We start from the raw sequence: 13,973 nt of genomic DNA, 5'->3' as shown, positions 1-13,973 counted from the left end.
ATGCTCCTCAAAGGTCCAAAGACATAATCCATGTAATATAGTTGGCACAGGGTGGGGAATGTAATGTAAGCTCTCAATAAATCTCTTTTTTTCTTGTTATTTTTCTTGAAACACTACCCTGGACTACAATACTATCTTAGCATAATGTTGTCTTTGATAAAACAGGAAAGAAAGTTTACAAAATTGTTTCACTGTCCTCTATAACTCAAAATTAAGTTTTAGTATATGTCTCAAATGGCCCTTTTAAAAACACTAGTGAGCTGAACATCATAAAGTCATCTAAATTTCACTTGATTATATTTCTACTTCCAGTATGTTCCATTATTGGTTGTGCAAATATTGGGTGTTATACTTAGTTCAAGTACTCTCTCCTCCCTCCTTCCCTCCTCCACCTTCCTTTCTCCTTTTCTCTCTAAGCATAAAAATTCTCTTTTAGAATACTAAGTATACCTTCTAAATCCAGATTTCTGGAAATCTATGAAGTCCATGGCAACATTTCCATAAAAATTTTAAAACTTTTCATTAATAGAATGTTCAAAATTTTAGTATTTCTAGACTGAAAGTCTGTATTTTTTCAGTCTCTTGAAAACTCTCAAGTTACTGAAGTTTCTCATCTTCTTGATTTTTTTTTTCCACTTTGGGCTTTTATCACCTTGCCTGGTTTTACTTAAGAGACTATGTACAGGGTATTTCTTTGAGACAGTTTTCTCAGCATCCAGACTCAGGTAATAAAGATCCTCCTTAGCTGAGAAAATGTGCCACAATATATATGATAATATCATGTTTATATAAATATAAGGGTCTATACATTTTGGTTCATAATCTGAAGTACAGTGAAAACATTTTAAATTCAAATTGTGCATACATCAGTCTTATCTATTAGCTGTGTTATAGTTCCCAAAATATTAACAAGTGTAATTAAGGGTTATTATTTCTAAAATTTAAAAAAATGTTATAAGTCATAAGAGACAAACCAGATAGGAGTTGATATAAAATGGGGTTCCCCCCAACACAAGTTGGATATCATATTCTTAGCATATCCTAGAAATGTCCGGTAGACATTTTCAGCTTCACCTTTTCAACTTATTCTACAAAATACAGCCCTGTCTATTCACACACTAGAATTAACAAATCTTTTATCCTCCCATATGTTCCTCCTTGATAACTACTAATTATAGGATGCAGGCTCTCGTTTTAATATTATGCTTTATTAGCTAGAGCTGAATCAAAGAATGTAGGTTTTATACTGCTTTTTTCAATATTGAAGTATCTGAGGCTTATAATTTCCTGTTTTTACAATGAGAACTGGGTCACAGCAGGAACAAGATAACACTCTGAATCTGTGTAATAAAAGGACTATTTACACAGGTGTAGACAGAGCTTAGGAAAAGCAATAAGGAATAGCTCAATACCCAGGGCTCATAATAGCAAGGAGCAGTTACCCTATGCCTGAAGACCTGTGCAAGGTTTTGAGTGAAGTAGTCAAAGGGCAGCATGCCAGACTTCTTAGAATTACTACATACAGGCACTCAGTGCACATTAATTTCCATCAGAGAGAGTTACAGTGCTCTAAAAGATCCAAAAGTGATACCAGAGATAGTGTGGCAGAGAAAACCAAGGTAGAAACAGTTATGAATGGGAAAGTGTGGCTTCGGTCCCATTGACTTTACCCGAACACAGAGTTGGGACGATTTTAAGTGAATAGAGCATGGACTAAGTCTGCCCTGCATCCAGTTTTATTTGGCCATGTTAAATATGTACCACTAGAATTGCTCAAACCCTCCTAGGTAGTAAACTCTAAGTAAAATTGAATTCCAGATGAGCAACAAGAAATGACTGTCTGCTGAAGAAGATAGCTGAAAGGAGACTTGTAATCCCCACAAACCCTTTTAACAGTCCTATCTGGCCAGTGTATGGGAAGACAGTTCCTGGAGGTTAACAGCAGACTCTTGGTGATTAAACAGCTCTTTCCTACAGTTGCTTCAGTTGTAACTAATATATTAAAACTTTATAGGAGGCACAATAAGCCTAGCCAGACTGTTATGCCATCCCAGACTTGCCTACTGCATTCTTTTCCATGCCAGCTTCAGGTTCTGCCAGGTGTAATTTGCATCCTCATGGCAGGGAACCAAGTATAGATTTACTGTTTGGCTACATGGATGTTTGAGTTCACTAGCGTATTGTCATAATCTAGTGAGGTTGACTTGGACTTGATAACCATTAAGATAATTGGGGCATTCATGAGTGAAAAATCATCAGTGAATTTGGAAAAGCAAGTCCAGAAATAGACTCAAATATATAAGAAAATTTAGTATATGAAAAGGTGGCATCTTAAATCAGTAGGGGGAAAAGATGTATTGCTTAGTTAAAGGTGTTAGCTTATGGTCATATCAAACTTAAAAACGTTTAAACCTCACATCTTTTAATCCTGATGGATTAAATATTTGAAAATATAAAACATGAAACTTTGGAAGAGAAGAAATTATGAAACAATGTGTATGCAAAATTACAACTAGAAAGGTCTTTCAAAGTATGACACCAACCCAGAAGTCATAAAAGATTGATAAATTTGACTATATCAAAAGTAAACATGGGGGCGGAGCAAGATGGCGGAGGAGTAGGAGACCTAGATTTTGTCTGGTCTCAGGAATTCAGCTGAATAGGGATCAAACCATTCTGAACACCTACGAACTCAACAGGAGATCGAACAGGAGAGTAGCAACAACTCTCTGAACAGAGAAGCGACCACTTACTGGAAGGTAGGACGTGCGGAGAAGTGAATCCGAGGCGATATTCGGGAGGATAAACGGCGGGGGAGGGGCCTCCGCCGGCCGCTTCTGGCAAGTGCTAGAGCCGCGGAGCACAAAATCGGACCTTTTAAAAGTTGGCTCGGCGGAGGGACGTCGCTGCAGTGGCTAAGCGGGGGGTGGAATCCTCCCGGGACAGTGTGGTCTCAGGACCCTTGGGGTCACAGAGAGACCGGGGGTGCCTGAGTGCGGCAGAGCTCCCAGGTGTCGGGGCGGGGAAGCCGGCTGCAGATACGGAGCAGAGTCGCGGGCTCTCAGCTCGGGGTTGCCATAAACTGTGATCTGCGGCCCAGTCGGGGCACGGCTCCCCCAGCAAGGACCCAACAAGCAGCAGATCTGGGGAGACTCCCCTTCCTTCCCGGGGAGGAGCGGTGCGGGAACGCACTGCAGGGATCTGCTGGATTTGGAGACTCCGAGCGGGGTCGGGTGCCAGAGATAGCAACGCTCGATCACAGGCCGGGTGAGCATGGAGAGCGGCCGGAGACCGGGGACACGGGAGTGACTGCTTTTCTCTGGGGGCGCACTGAGGAGTGGGGCCCTGAGTTCTCGGCTCCTCCGGGCGGAGACTGGGAGGCCGCCATTTTCGCCCTGGTCCTCCAAGGCTGCACCGAGAGCTTGCAGGGAACAAAAGCTCCTGAGAGCAAACTGGAGCAGCTTCCTTAGCCCGGACCAACAAGGGCGGGGCAATTCCGCCTCCGGCAAAGACATTTGGAAACCACAGCAACAGGCCCCTCCCCCAGAAGATCAACACAAACAGCCAGCAAGCCAAGACCAAGTTGATCGATCAAGGAGAATAGGAGAACTCCAGCGCTAGGGGAATACTGCACATAGATTCATGGCTTTTTTTTTTTTTTTTTTTTTTTACCATGATTCATTATTTCATCAAAGTTAATTTTTGTTCACTTTTTTTTATTTTTCTTTTTCCCTTTTTCAACCAACATCTTATAAATCCCTTTTTTTTAAAAAAAAAATTTTTTTTTTTTCATTTTTAGAGTCATATTTTATCCCTTCATAGTAGTTATCCTTGTTTTTGGCATATATATATAAGTTCTTCTCTCTTTAAAATTTTGAGGTACAGTTTCTTCTAACAGATCAAAATATACCCTAAATCACTAGTGTATGGCTTTGTTCTAGTCTCCTGCCTGATCACATTCTCTCCCTTTTTCCTTTTTTTTTTTTTTTTTCCTTAAATCTTCTTTCTTTTTTCAAACAACTTATCTTACCAAGTCCTTTTATAAAATCTTTTATAATTTTCATCTTTACAGTCATCTTCCATCCCTTCATTGTATCAACCCTTATTTTGTACATATATGTCTTTCTTCCTTTAAAATTTTAGGAGGCACTTTTTTCTAACAGACCAAAATACGCCCAAAATCTAGTGTGTGGCACTGATCTATGCACTAGCCTGATCATATTTGATCATATTCTGCCTTTTTTGAATTGTTTTGTTTTTGTTTTTATCTTTTTTTTCTTTTTTTTTTCTTTTTCTCTTTCTTTTTTCTTTCTTTCCCTTTCTTTTCCCCTGGTTTCAGGTCTTTTCTGATTTGTATACAGTATATTTGCTGGGGACGTAGTAAACCTGTTAGCCTTTTGTTCTCTCATTCATCTATTCTCCTCTGGACAAAATGACAAGACGAAAGAAATCACCTCAGCAAAAAGAACAAGAGGTAGTACCGTCAGCCAGGGACCTACTCAATACGGACATTAGTACGATGTCGGACCTAGAGTTCAGAATCATGACTTTAAAGATACTAGCTGGGCTTGAAAAAAGCGTGGAAGTTATTAGAGAAACCCTTTCTGGAGAAATAAAAGAACTAAAATCTAACCAAATCGAAATCAAAAAGGCTATTGATGAGGTGCAATCAAAAATGGGGGCACTAAATGCTAGGATAAATGAGGCAGAAGAGAGAATCAGCGATATAGAAGACCAAATGATAGAAAATAAAGAGGCTGAGAAAAAGAGAGAGAAACAACTACAGGATCACGAGGGCAGAATTCGAGAGATAAGTGATGCGATAAGACGAAACAACATTAGAATAATTGGGATCCCAGAAGAAGAAGAGAGAGAGAGAGGGGCAGAAGGTATATTGGAGCAAATTATAGCAGAGAACTTCCCTAATGTGAGGAAGGAAACAGGCATTAAAATCCAGGAGGCACAGAGAACCCCTCTCAAAATCAATAAAAATAGGTCAACACCCCGACATCTAATAGTAAAACTTACGAGTCTCAGAGACAAAGAGAAAATCCTGAAAGCAGCTCGGGAGAAGAGATATGTAACCTACAATGGTAGAAACATTAGATTGGCAACAGACCTATCCACAGAGACCTGGCAGGCCAGAAAGGACTGGCATGATATCTTCAGAGCACTAAACGAGAAAAATATGCAGCCAAGAATACTATATCCAGCTAGGCTATCATTGAAAATAGAAGGAGAGATCAAAAGCTTCCAGAACAAACAAAAACTAAAAGAATTTGCAAACACGAAACCAGCCCTCCAAGAAATATTGAGAGGGGTCCTCTAAGCAAAGAGAGAACCTAAAAGCAGCAAAGAGCAGAAACGAACACAGACAACAGACAGTTAACAGTCACCTTACAGGTAATACAATGGCAGTAAATTCATACCTTTCAATAGTTACCCTGAATGTAAATGGGCTAAATGCCCCAATCAAAAGACACAGGCTATCAGATTGGATTAAAAAACAAGACCCATCAATATGCTGTCTGCAAGAGACTCATTTTACACCCAAAGACACCCCCAGATTGAAAGTGAGGGGGTGGAAAACCATTTACCATGCTAATGGACACCAAAAGAAAGCTGGGGTGGCAATCCTTATATCAGACAAACTAGATTTTAAAACAAAGACTGTAATAAGAGATGAGGAAGGACACTATATCCTACTTAAAGGGTCTATCCAACAAGAAGATCTAACAATTGTAAATATCTATGCCCCGAACATGGGAGCGGCCAATTATATAAGCCAATTAATAACAAAAGCAAAGAAACACATTGACAACAATACAATAATAGTGGGGGATTTTAACACCCCCCTGACTGAAATGGACAGATCATCTAAGCAAAAGATCAACAAGGAAATAAAGATGTTAAATGACACACTGGACCAAATGGACTTCACAGACATATTCAGAACATTCCATCCCAAAGCAACGGAATACACATTCTTCTCTAGTGCCCATGGAACATTCTCCAGAATTGATCACATCCTAGGTCACAAATCAGGTCTCAATCGGTACCAAAAGATTGGGATCATTCCCTGCATATTTTCAGACCACAATGCTTTGAAACTAGAACTCAACCACAAGAGGAAAGTCGGAAAGAACTCAAATACATGGAGGCTAAAGAGCATCCTACTAAAGAATGAATGGGTCAACCAAGAAATTAAAGAAGAATTAAAAAAATTCATGGAAACCAATGAAAATGAAAACACAACTGTTCAAAATCTTTGGGATACAGCAAAGGCAGTCCTGAGAGGAAAGTATATAGCAATACAAGCCTTTCTCAAGAAACAAGAAAGGTCTCAAATACACAACCTAACCCTACATCTAAAGGAGCTGGAGAAAGAACAGCAAAGAAAGCCTAAACCCAGCAGGAGAAGAGAAATCATAAAGATCAGAGCAGAAATCAATGAACTAGAAACCAAAAGAACAGTAGAACAGATCAACGAAACTAGGAGCTGGTTCTTTGAAAGAATTAACAAGATTGATAAACCCCTGGCCAGACTGATCAAAAAGAAAAGAGAAATGACCCAAATCAACAAAATCATGAATGAAAGAGGAGAGATCACAAGCAACACCAAAGAAATACAAACAATTATAAGAACATATTATGAGCAACTCTATGCCAGCAAATTAGATAACCTGGAAGAAATGGGTGCATTCCTAGAGAAGTATCAACTACCAAAATTGAACCAGGAAGAAATAGAAAACCTGAACAGACCTATAACCACTACGGAAATTGAAACAGTCATCAAAAATCTCCCAAGAAACAAAAGCCCAGGGCCAGATGGCTTCCCAGGGGAATTCTATCAGACATTTCAAGAAGAATTAATACCTATTCTCCTGAAACTGTTCCAAAAAATAGAAATGGAAGGGAAACTTCCAAACTCATTTTATGAGGCCAGCATTACCTTGATCCCAAAACCAGACAAAGACCCCATCAAAAAAGAGAATTACAGACCAATATCCTTGATGAACATGGATGCAAAAATTCTCACCAAAATACTAGCCAATAGGATCCAACAGTACATTAAAAGGATTATTCACCACGACCAAGTGGGATTTATTCCTGGGCTGCAAGGCTGGTTCAACATCCGCAAATCAATCAACGTGATACAATACATTAACAAAAGAAAGAACAAGAATCATATGATCCTCTCAATAGATGCAGAAAAAGCATTTGACAAAGTACAACATCCTTTCTTGATCAAAACTCTTCAGAGTATAGGGATAGAGGGTACATACCTCAATATCATAAAAGCCATCTACGAAAAACCTACAGCGAATATCATTCTCAATGGGGAAAGGCTGAGAGCTTTTCCCCTAAGGTCAGGAACGCGGCAGGGATGTCCACTCTCACCACTGCTATTCAACATAGTATTAGAAGTCCTAGCCACAGCAATCAGACAACAAAAAGAAATCAAAGGCATCCAAATCGGCAAAGAGGAAGTCAAACTCTCACTCTTTGCAGATGATATGATACTGTATGTGGAAAACCCAAAAGACTCCACCCCAAAACTGCTAGAACTCATACAGGAATTCAGTAAAGTAGCAGGATATAAAATCAATGCACAGAAATCAGTGGCATTCCTATACACCAACAACAAGACAGAAGAGAGACAAATCAAGGAGTCTATCCCATTTACAATTGCACCCAAAACCATTAGATACCTAGGAATAAATCTAACCAAAGAGGCAAAGGATCTGTACTCAGAAAACTATAAAATACTCAGGAAAGAAATTGAAGAAGACACAAAGAAATGGAAAAACGTTCCATGCTCATGGATTGGGAGAATCAACATTGTGAAGATGTCAATGCTACCTAGAGCAATCTACACATTCAATGCAATCCCCATCAAAATACCATCCACTTTTTTCAAAGAAATGGAACAAATAATCCTAAAATTTGTATGGAACCAGAAGAGACCCAGAATAGCCAGAGGAATACTGAAAAAGAAAAGCAAAGCTGGTGGCATCACAATTCCGGACTTCCAGCTCTATTACAAAGCTGTCATCATCAAGACAGTATGGTACTGGCACAAAAACAGACACATAGATCAATGGAACAGAATTGAGAGCCCAGAAATGGACCCTCAACTCTATGGTCAACTTATTTTTGACAAAGCAGGAAAGAATGTCCAATGGCAAAAAGACAGTCTCTTCAACAAATGGTGTTGGGAAAATTGGACAGCCACATGCAGAAGAATGAAACTGGACCATTTCCTTACACCACACACAAAAATAGACTCCAAATGGTTGAAAGACTTAAACGTGAGACAGGAGTCCATCCAAATCCTAAAGGAGAACACAGGTAGCAACCTTTTCGACCTTAGCCGCAGCAACTTCTTCCTAGAAACATCGCCAAAGGCACGGGAAGCCAGGGCAAAAATGAACTATTGGGATTTCATCAAGATAAAAAGCTTCTGCACAGCAAAAGAAACAGTCCACAAAACCAAAAGACAACCGACAGAATGGGAGAAAATATTTGCAAATGACGTATCAGATAAAGGGCTAGTATCCAAAATCTATAAAGAACTTATCAAACTCAACACTCAAAGAACAAATAATCCAATCAAGAAATGGGCAGAAGACATGAACAGACATTTCTCCAAAGAAGACATCCAAATGGCCAACAGGCACATGAAAAAGTGCTCAACATCGCTTGGCATCAGGGAAATCCAAATCAAAACCTCAATGAGATACCACCTCACACCCGTCAGAATGGCTAAAATTAACAAGTCAGGGAACGACAGATGTTGGCGGGGATGTGGAGAAAGGGGAACCCTCCTACACTGTTGGTGGGAATGCAAGCTGGTGCAACCCCTCTGGAAAACAGTATGGAGGTTCCTCAAACAGTTGAAATTAGAGCTACCGTTCGATCCAGCAATTGCACTACTGGGTATTTACCACAAAGATACAAATGTAGGGACCCGAAGGGGTACATGTACCCCAATGTTTATAGCAGCAATGTCCACCATAGCCAAACTGTGGAAAGAGCCAAGATGCCCATCGACAGATGAATGGATAAAGAAGATGTGGTATATATACACAATGGAATATTATGCAGCCATCAAAAGGAATGAGATCTTGCCATTTGCAACGACGTGGATGGAACTGGAGGGTGTTATGCTGAGTGAAATAAGTCAATCAGAGAAAGACATGTATCACATGACCTCACTGATATGAGGAATTCTTAATCTCAGGAAAGAAACTGAGTGTTACTGGAGTGGTTGGGGGGTGGGAGGGATGGGGTGGCTGGGTGATGGACATTGGGGAGGGTATGTGCTACGGTGAGCGCTGTGAATTGTGCAAGACTGTTGAATCACAGATCTGTACTTCTGAAACAAATAATGCAACATATTTTAAGAAAAAAGAAAAAGAAGAAGATAACAGGAGAGGAAGAAAAGGGGAGTATGTCAGAGGGGGAGACGAACCATGAGAGATGATGGACTCTGAAAAACAAACTGAGGGTTCTAGAGGGGAGGGGGGTAGAGGGATGGGTTAGCCTGGTGATGGGTATTGAGGAGGGCACGTTCTGCATGGAGCACTGGGTGTTATGAACAAACAATGAATCATGGAACACTGCACCAAAAACTAATGATGTAATATATGGTGATTAACATAACAATAAAAAATTAAAAAAAAAAAAAAAAAAAAAGTAAACATCTGCATGGCAAAAACAACATAAGCAAAGTCAAAGAAGAAAGAACAAGATGATCTAACAATTGTAAATATCTATGCCCCTAACATGGGAGCAGCCAATTATACAAGGCAATTAATAACAAAAGCAAAGAAACACATTGACAAAAATACAATAATACTGGGGGACTTTAACACCTCCCTGACTGAAATGGACAGATCATCTAAGCAAAAGATCAACAAGGAAATAAAGACTTTAAATGACATACTGGACCAAATGGACTTCACAGACATATTCAGAACATTCCATCCCAAAGCAACAGAATACACATTCTTCTCTAGTGCCCATGGAACATTCTCCAGAATTGATCACATCCTAGGTCAAAAATCAGGTCTCAACGGATACCAAAAGACTGGGATTATTCCCTGCATATTTTCAGACCACAATGCTTTGAAACTAGAACTCAATCACAAGAGGAAGTCAGAAAGAACTCCAATACATGGAGGCTAAAGAGCATCCTACTAAAGAATGAATGGGTCAACCAGGAAATTAAAGAAGAATTAAAAAAAAATTCATGGAAACCAATGAAAATGAAAACACAACTGTTCAAAATCTTTGGGATACAGCAAAGGCAGTCCTGAGAGGAAAGTACACAGCAATACAAGCCTTTCTCAAGAAACAAGAAAGGTCTCAAATACACAACCTAACCCTACACCTAAAGGAGCTAGAGAAAAAACAGCAAATAAAGCCTGAACCCAGCAGGATAAGAGAAATAATAGAGATCAGAGCAGAAATCAATGAACTAGAAACCAAAAGAACAGTAGAACAGATCAATGAAACTAGAAGCTGGTTCTTTGAAAGAATGAACGAGATTGATAAACCCCTGGCCAGACTTATCAAAAGGAAAAGAGAAATGACCCAAATCAACAAAATCATGAATGAAAGAGGAGAGATCACAACCAACACCAAAGAAATACAAACAAGTATAAGAACATATTTTGAGCAACTCTATGCCAGCAAATTAGATAACCTGGCAGAAATGGATGCATTCCTAGAGATGTATCAACTACCAAAACCAGGGAGAAACACAAAACCTGAACAGACCTATAACCACTAAGGAAATTGAAGCAGTCATCAAAAATCTCCTAACAAACAAAAGCCCAGGGCCAGGTGGCTTCCCAGGAGAATTCTACCAAACATTTCAAGAAGAATTAATACCTATTCTCCTGAAGCTGTTCCAAAAAACAGAAATGGAAGGAAAACTTCCAAACTCATTTTATGAGGCCACCATTACCTTGATCCCAAAGCCAGAAAAAGACCCCCATCAAAAAGGAGAATTACAGACCAATATCCTTGATGAATACGGATGCAAAAATTCTCACCAAAATAATAGCCAATAGGATCCAACAGTGCATTAAAAGGATTATTCACCACGACCAAATGGGATTTATCCCTGGACTGGAAGTTTGGTTCAACATCCACAAATCAATCAACGTGATACAATATATTAACAAAAGAAAGAACAAGAATCATATGATCCTCTCAATAAATGCAGAGAAAGCATTTGACAATGTACAACATCCTTTCTTGATCAAAACTCTTCAGAGTAGAGGGATAGAGGGTACATACCTCAATATCATAAAAGCCATCTATGAAAAACCTACAGCGAATATCATTCTCAATGGGAAAAAAAAAGCTTCCTCCCTAAGGACAGGAACGTGGCAGGGATGTCCACTGTCACCACTGCTATTCAACATAGTATTAGAAGTCCTAGCCACAGCAATCAGACAACAAAAAGAAATCAAAGGCATCCAAATCAGCAAGGAGGAAGTCAAACTCTCACTCTTTGCAGATGATATGATACTTTATTTGGAAAATCCAAAAGACTCCACCCCAAAACTGCTAGAACTCATACAGGAATTCAGTAAAGTGGCAGGATGTAAAATCAATGCACAGAAATCAGTGGCATTCCTATACACCAACAACAAGACAGAAGAGAGACAATTCAAGGAGTCGATCCCATTTACAATTGCACCCAAAACCATAAGATACCTAGGAATAAATCTAACCAAAGAGGCAAAGGATCTGTACCCAGAAAACTTAAAATACTCATGAAAGTAATTGAGGAAGACACAAAAAAATGGAAAAATGTTCCATGCTCATGGTTGGAAGAACCAACATTGTGAAGATGTCAATGCTACCTAGAGCAATCTACACATTCATGCAATCCCCATCAAAATACCAACCACTTTTTTCAAAGAAATGAAACAAATAATCCTAAAATTTGTATGGATCGAGAAAAGACCCCGAATAGCCAGAGGAATGTTGAAAGGAAAAGCAAGGATGGCGGCATCCCAATTCCGGACGTCTAGCTCTATTACAAAGCTGTCATCATCAAGACAGGATAGTACTGGCACAAAAACAGACACATAGATCAATGGAACAGAATAGAGAGCCCAGAAATGGACCCTCAACTCTATGGTCAACTAATTCTTGACAAAGCGGGAAAGAATGTCCAATGGCAAAAAGACAGTCTCTTCGACAAATGGTGCTGGGAAAATTGGACAGCCACATGCAGAAGAATGAAACTGGACCATTACCTTACACCACACAGAAAAATAGACTCCAAATAGTTGAAAGACCTAGATGTGAGACAAGAGTCCATCAAAATCCTAAAGGAGAACACAAGGAACAACCTCTTCGACATCAGCCGCAGCAACTTCTTCCTAGAAACATCGCCAAAGGCAAGGGAAGCAAGGGCAAACATGAACTATTGGGATTTCATCAAGATAAAAAGCTTTTGCACAGCAAAAGAAACAGTCCACAAAACCAAAAGACAACCGACAGAATGGGAGAAGATATTTGCAAATGACATATCACATAAAGGGCTAGTATCCAAAATCTATAAAGAACTTATCAAACTCAACAGCCAAAGATCAAAAAATCCAATCAAGAAATGGGCAGAAGACATGAACAGACATTTTCCAAAGAAGACATCCAAATGGCCAACAGACACATGAAAAACTGCTCAACATCGCTCGGCATCAGGGAAATCCAAGTCAAAACCTCAGTGAGATACCACCTCACACCAGTCAGAATGGCTAAAATTAACAACTCAGGAAACGACAGATGTTGGCGGGGATGCGGAGAAGGGGTAAACCTCCTACACTGTTGGTGGGAATGCAAGCTGGTGCAACCCCTCTGGAAAACAGTATGGAGGTTCCTCAAAAAGTTGAAAATAGAGTTACCATACGGCCCAGCAATTGGAGTACTGGGTATTTAGCCCAAAGATACAAATGTAGGGATCCGAAGGGGTACGTGCACCCCAATGTTTATAGCAGCAATGTCCACATTAGCCAAACTGTGGAAACAGCCAAGATGTCCATCGACAGATGAATGGATAAAGAAGAAGTGGTATATATACACAATGGAATATTATGCAGCCATCAAAAGGAATGAGATCTTACCATTTGCAACGACGTGGATGGAACTGGATGGTGTTATGCTGAGTGAAATGAGTCAATCAGAGAAAGACATGTATCATATGACCTAACTGATATGAGGACTTCTTAATCTCAGGAAACAAACTGAGTGTTGCTGGCGTGGTGGGGGTTGGGAGGGAGGGGGTGGCTGGGTGATAGATATTGGGGAGGGTATGTGCTATGGTGAGCGCTGTGAATTGTGCAAGAGTGTTGAATCACAGATCTGTACCTCTGAAACAAATAATGCAATATATGTTAAAAAAAAATGAGATAGCAGGAGGGGAAGAATGAAGGGGGTAAATCGGAGGGGGAGACGAACCATGAGAGATGATGGACTCTCAAAAACAAACTGAGGGTTCTAGAGGGGAGGGGGGTGGGGGTATGGGTTGGCCTGGTGATGGGTATTAAAGAGGGCACGTGCTGCATGGAGCACTGGGTGTTATGCACAAACAGTGAATCATGGAACACTACATTAAAAACTAATGATGTAATGTATGTTGATTAACATAAAAAAATTTTTTAAAAAGTCAAAAAAGAAAGACAAACTAGGAAAGATATTTGAAATTCATATTCTATAAAAAGGCTAATTTTAACCTTTTATGCTTAATATAAACAGTTCCTGCAAAAAGCAATGTATAAAGTCTGAACACAGTAGAAAACATAAAAACATAAATTACAGGCAATATAGAAAATTTTCTATAATTTCTTCCAAATGATTTCTATAATTTTTTCTTATAACAAAGGATATACTCATAGCCTGAAACACCTGAAGAGCTGCTCAATCTCACTTAAAATAAGGAAAATGCAAAT

Source organism: Zalophus californianus, chromosome 16 (assembly GCF_009762305.2).
Source record: "Zalophus californianus isolate mZalCal1 chromosome 16, mZalCal1.pri.v2, whole genome shotgun sequence".
NCBI classification, from domain to species: domain Eukaryota; kingdom Metazoa; phylum Chordata; class Mammalia; order Carnivora; family Otariidae; genus Zalophus; species Zalophus californianus.
The sequence above is the reverse complement of the archived record's forward strand: the minus strand, read 5'-3'. Positions refer to the sequence as shown.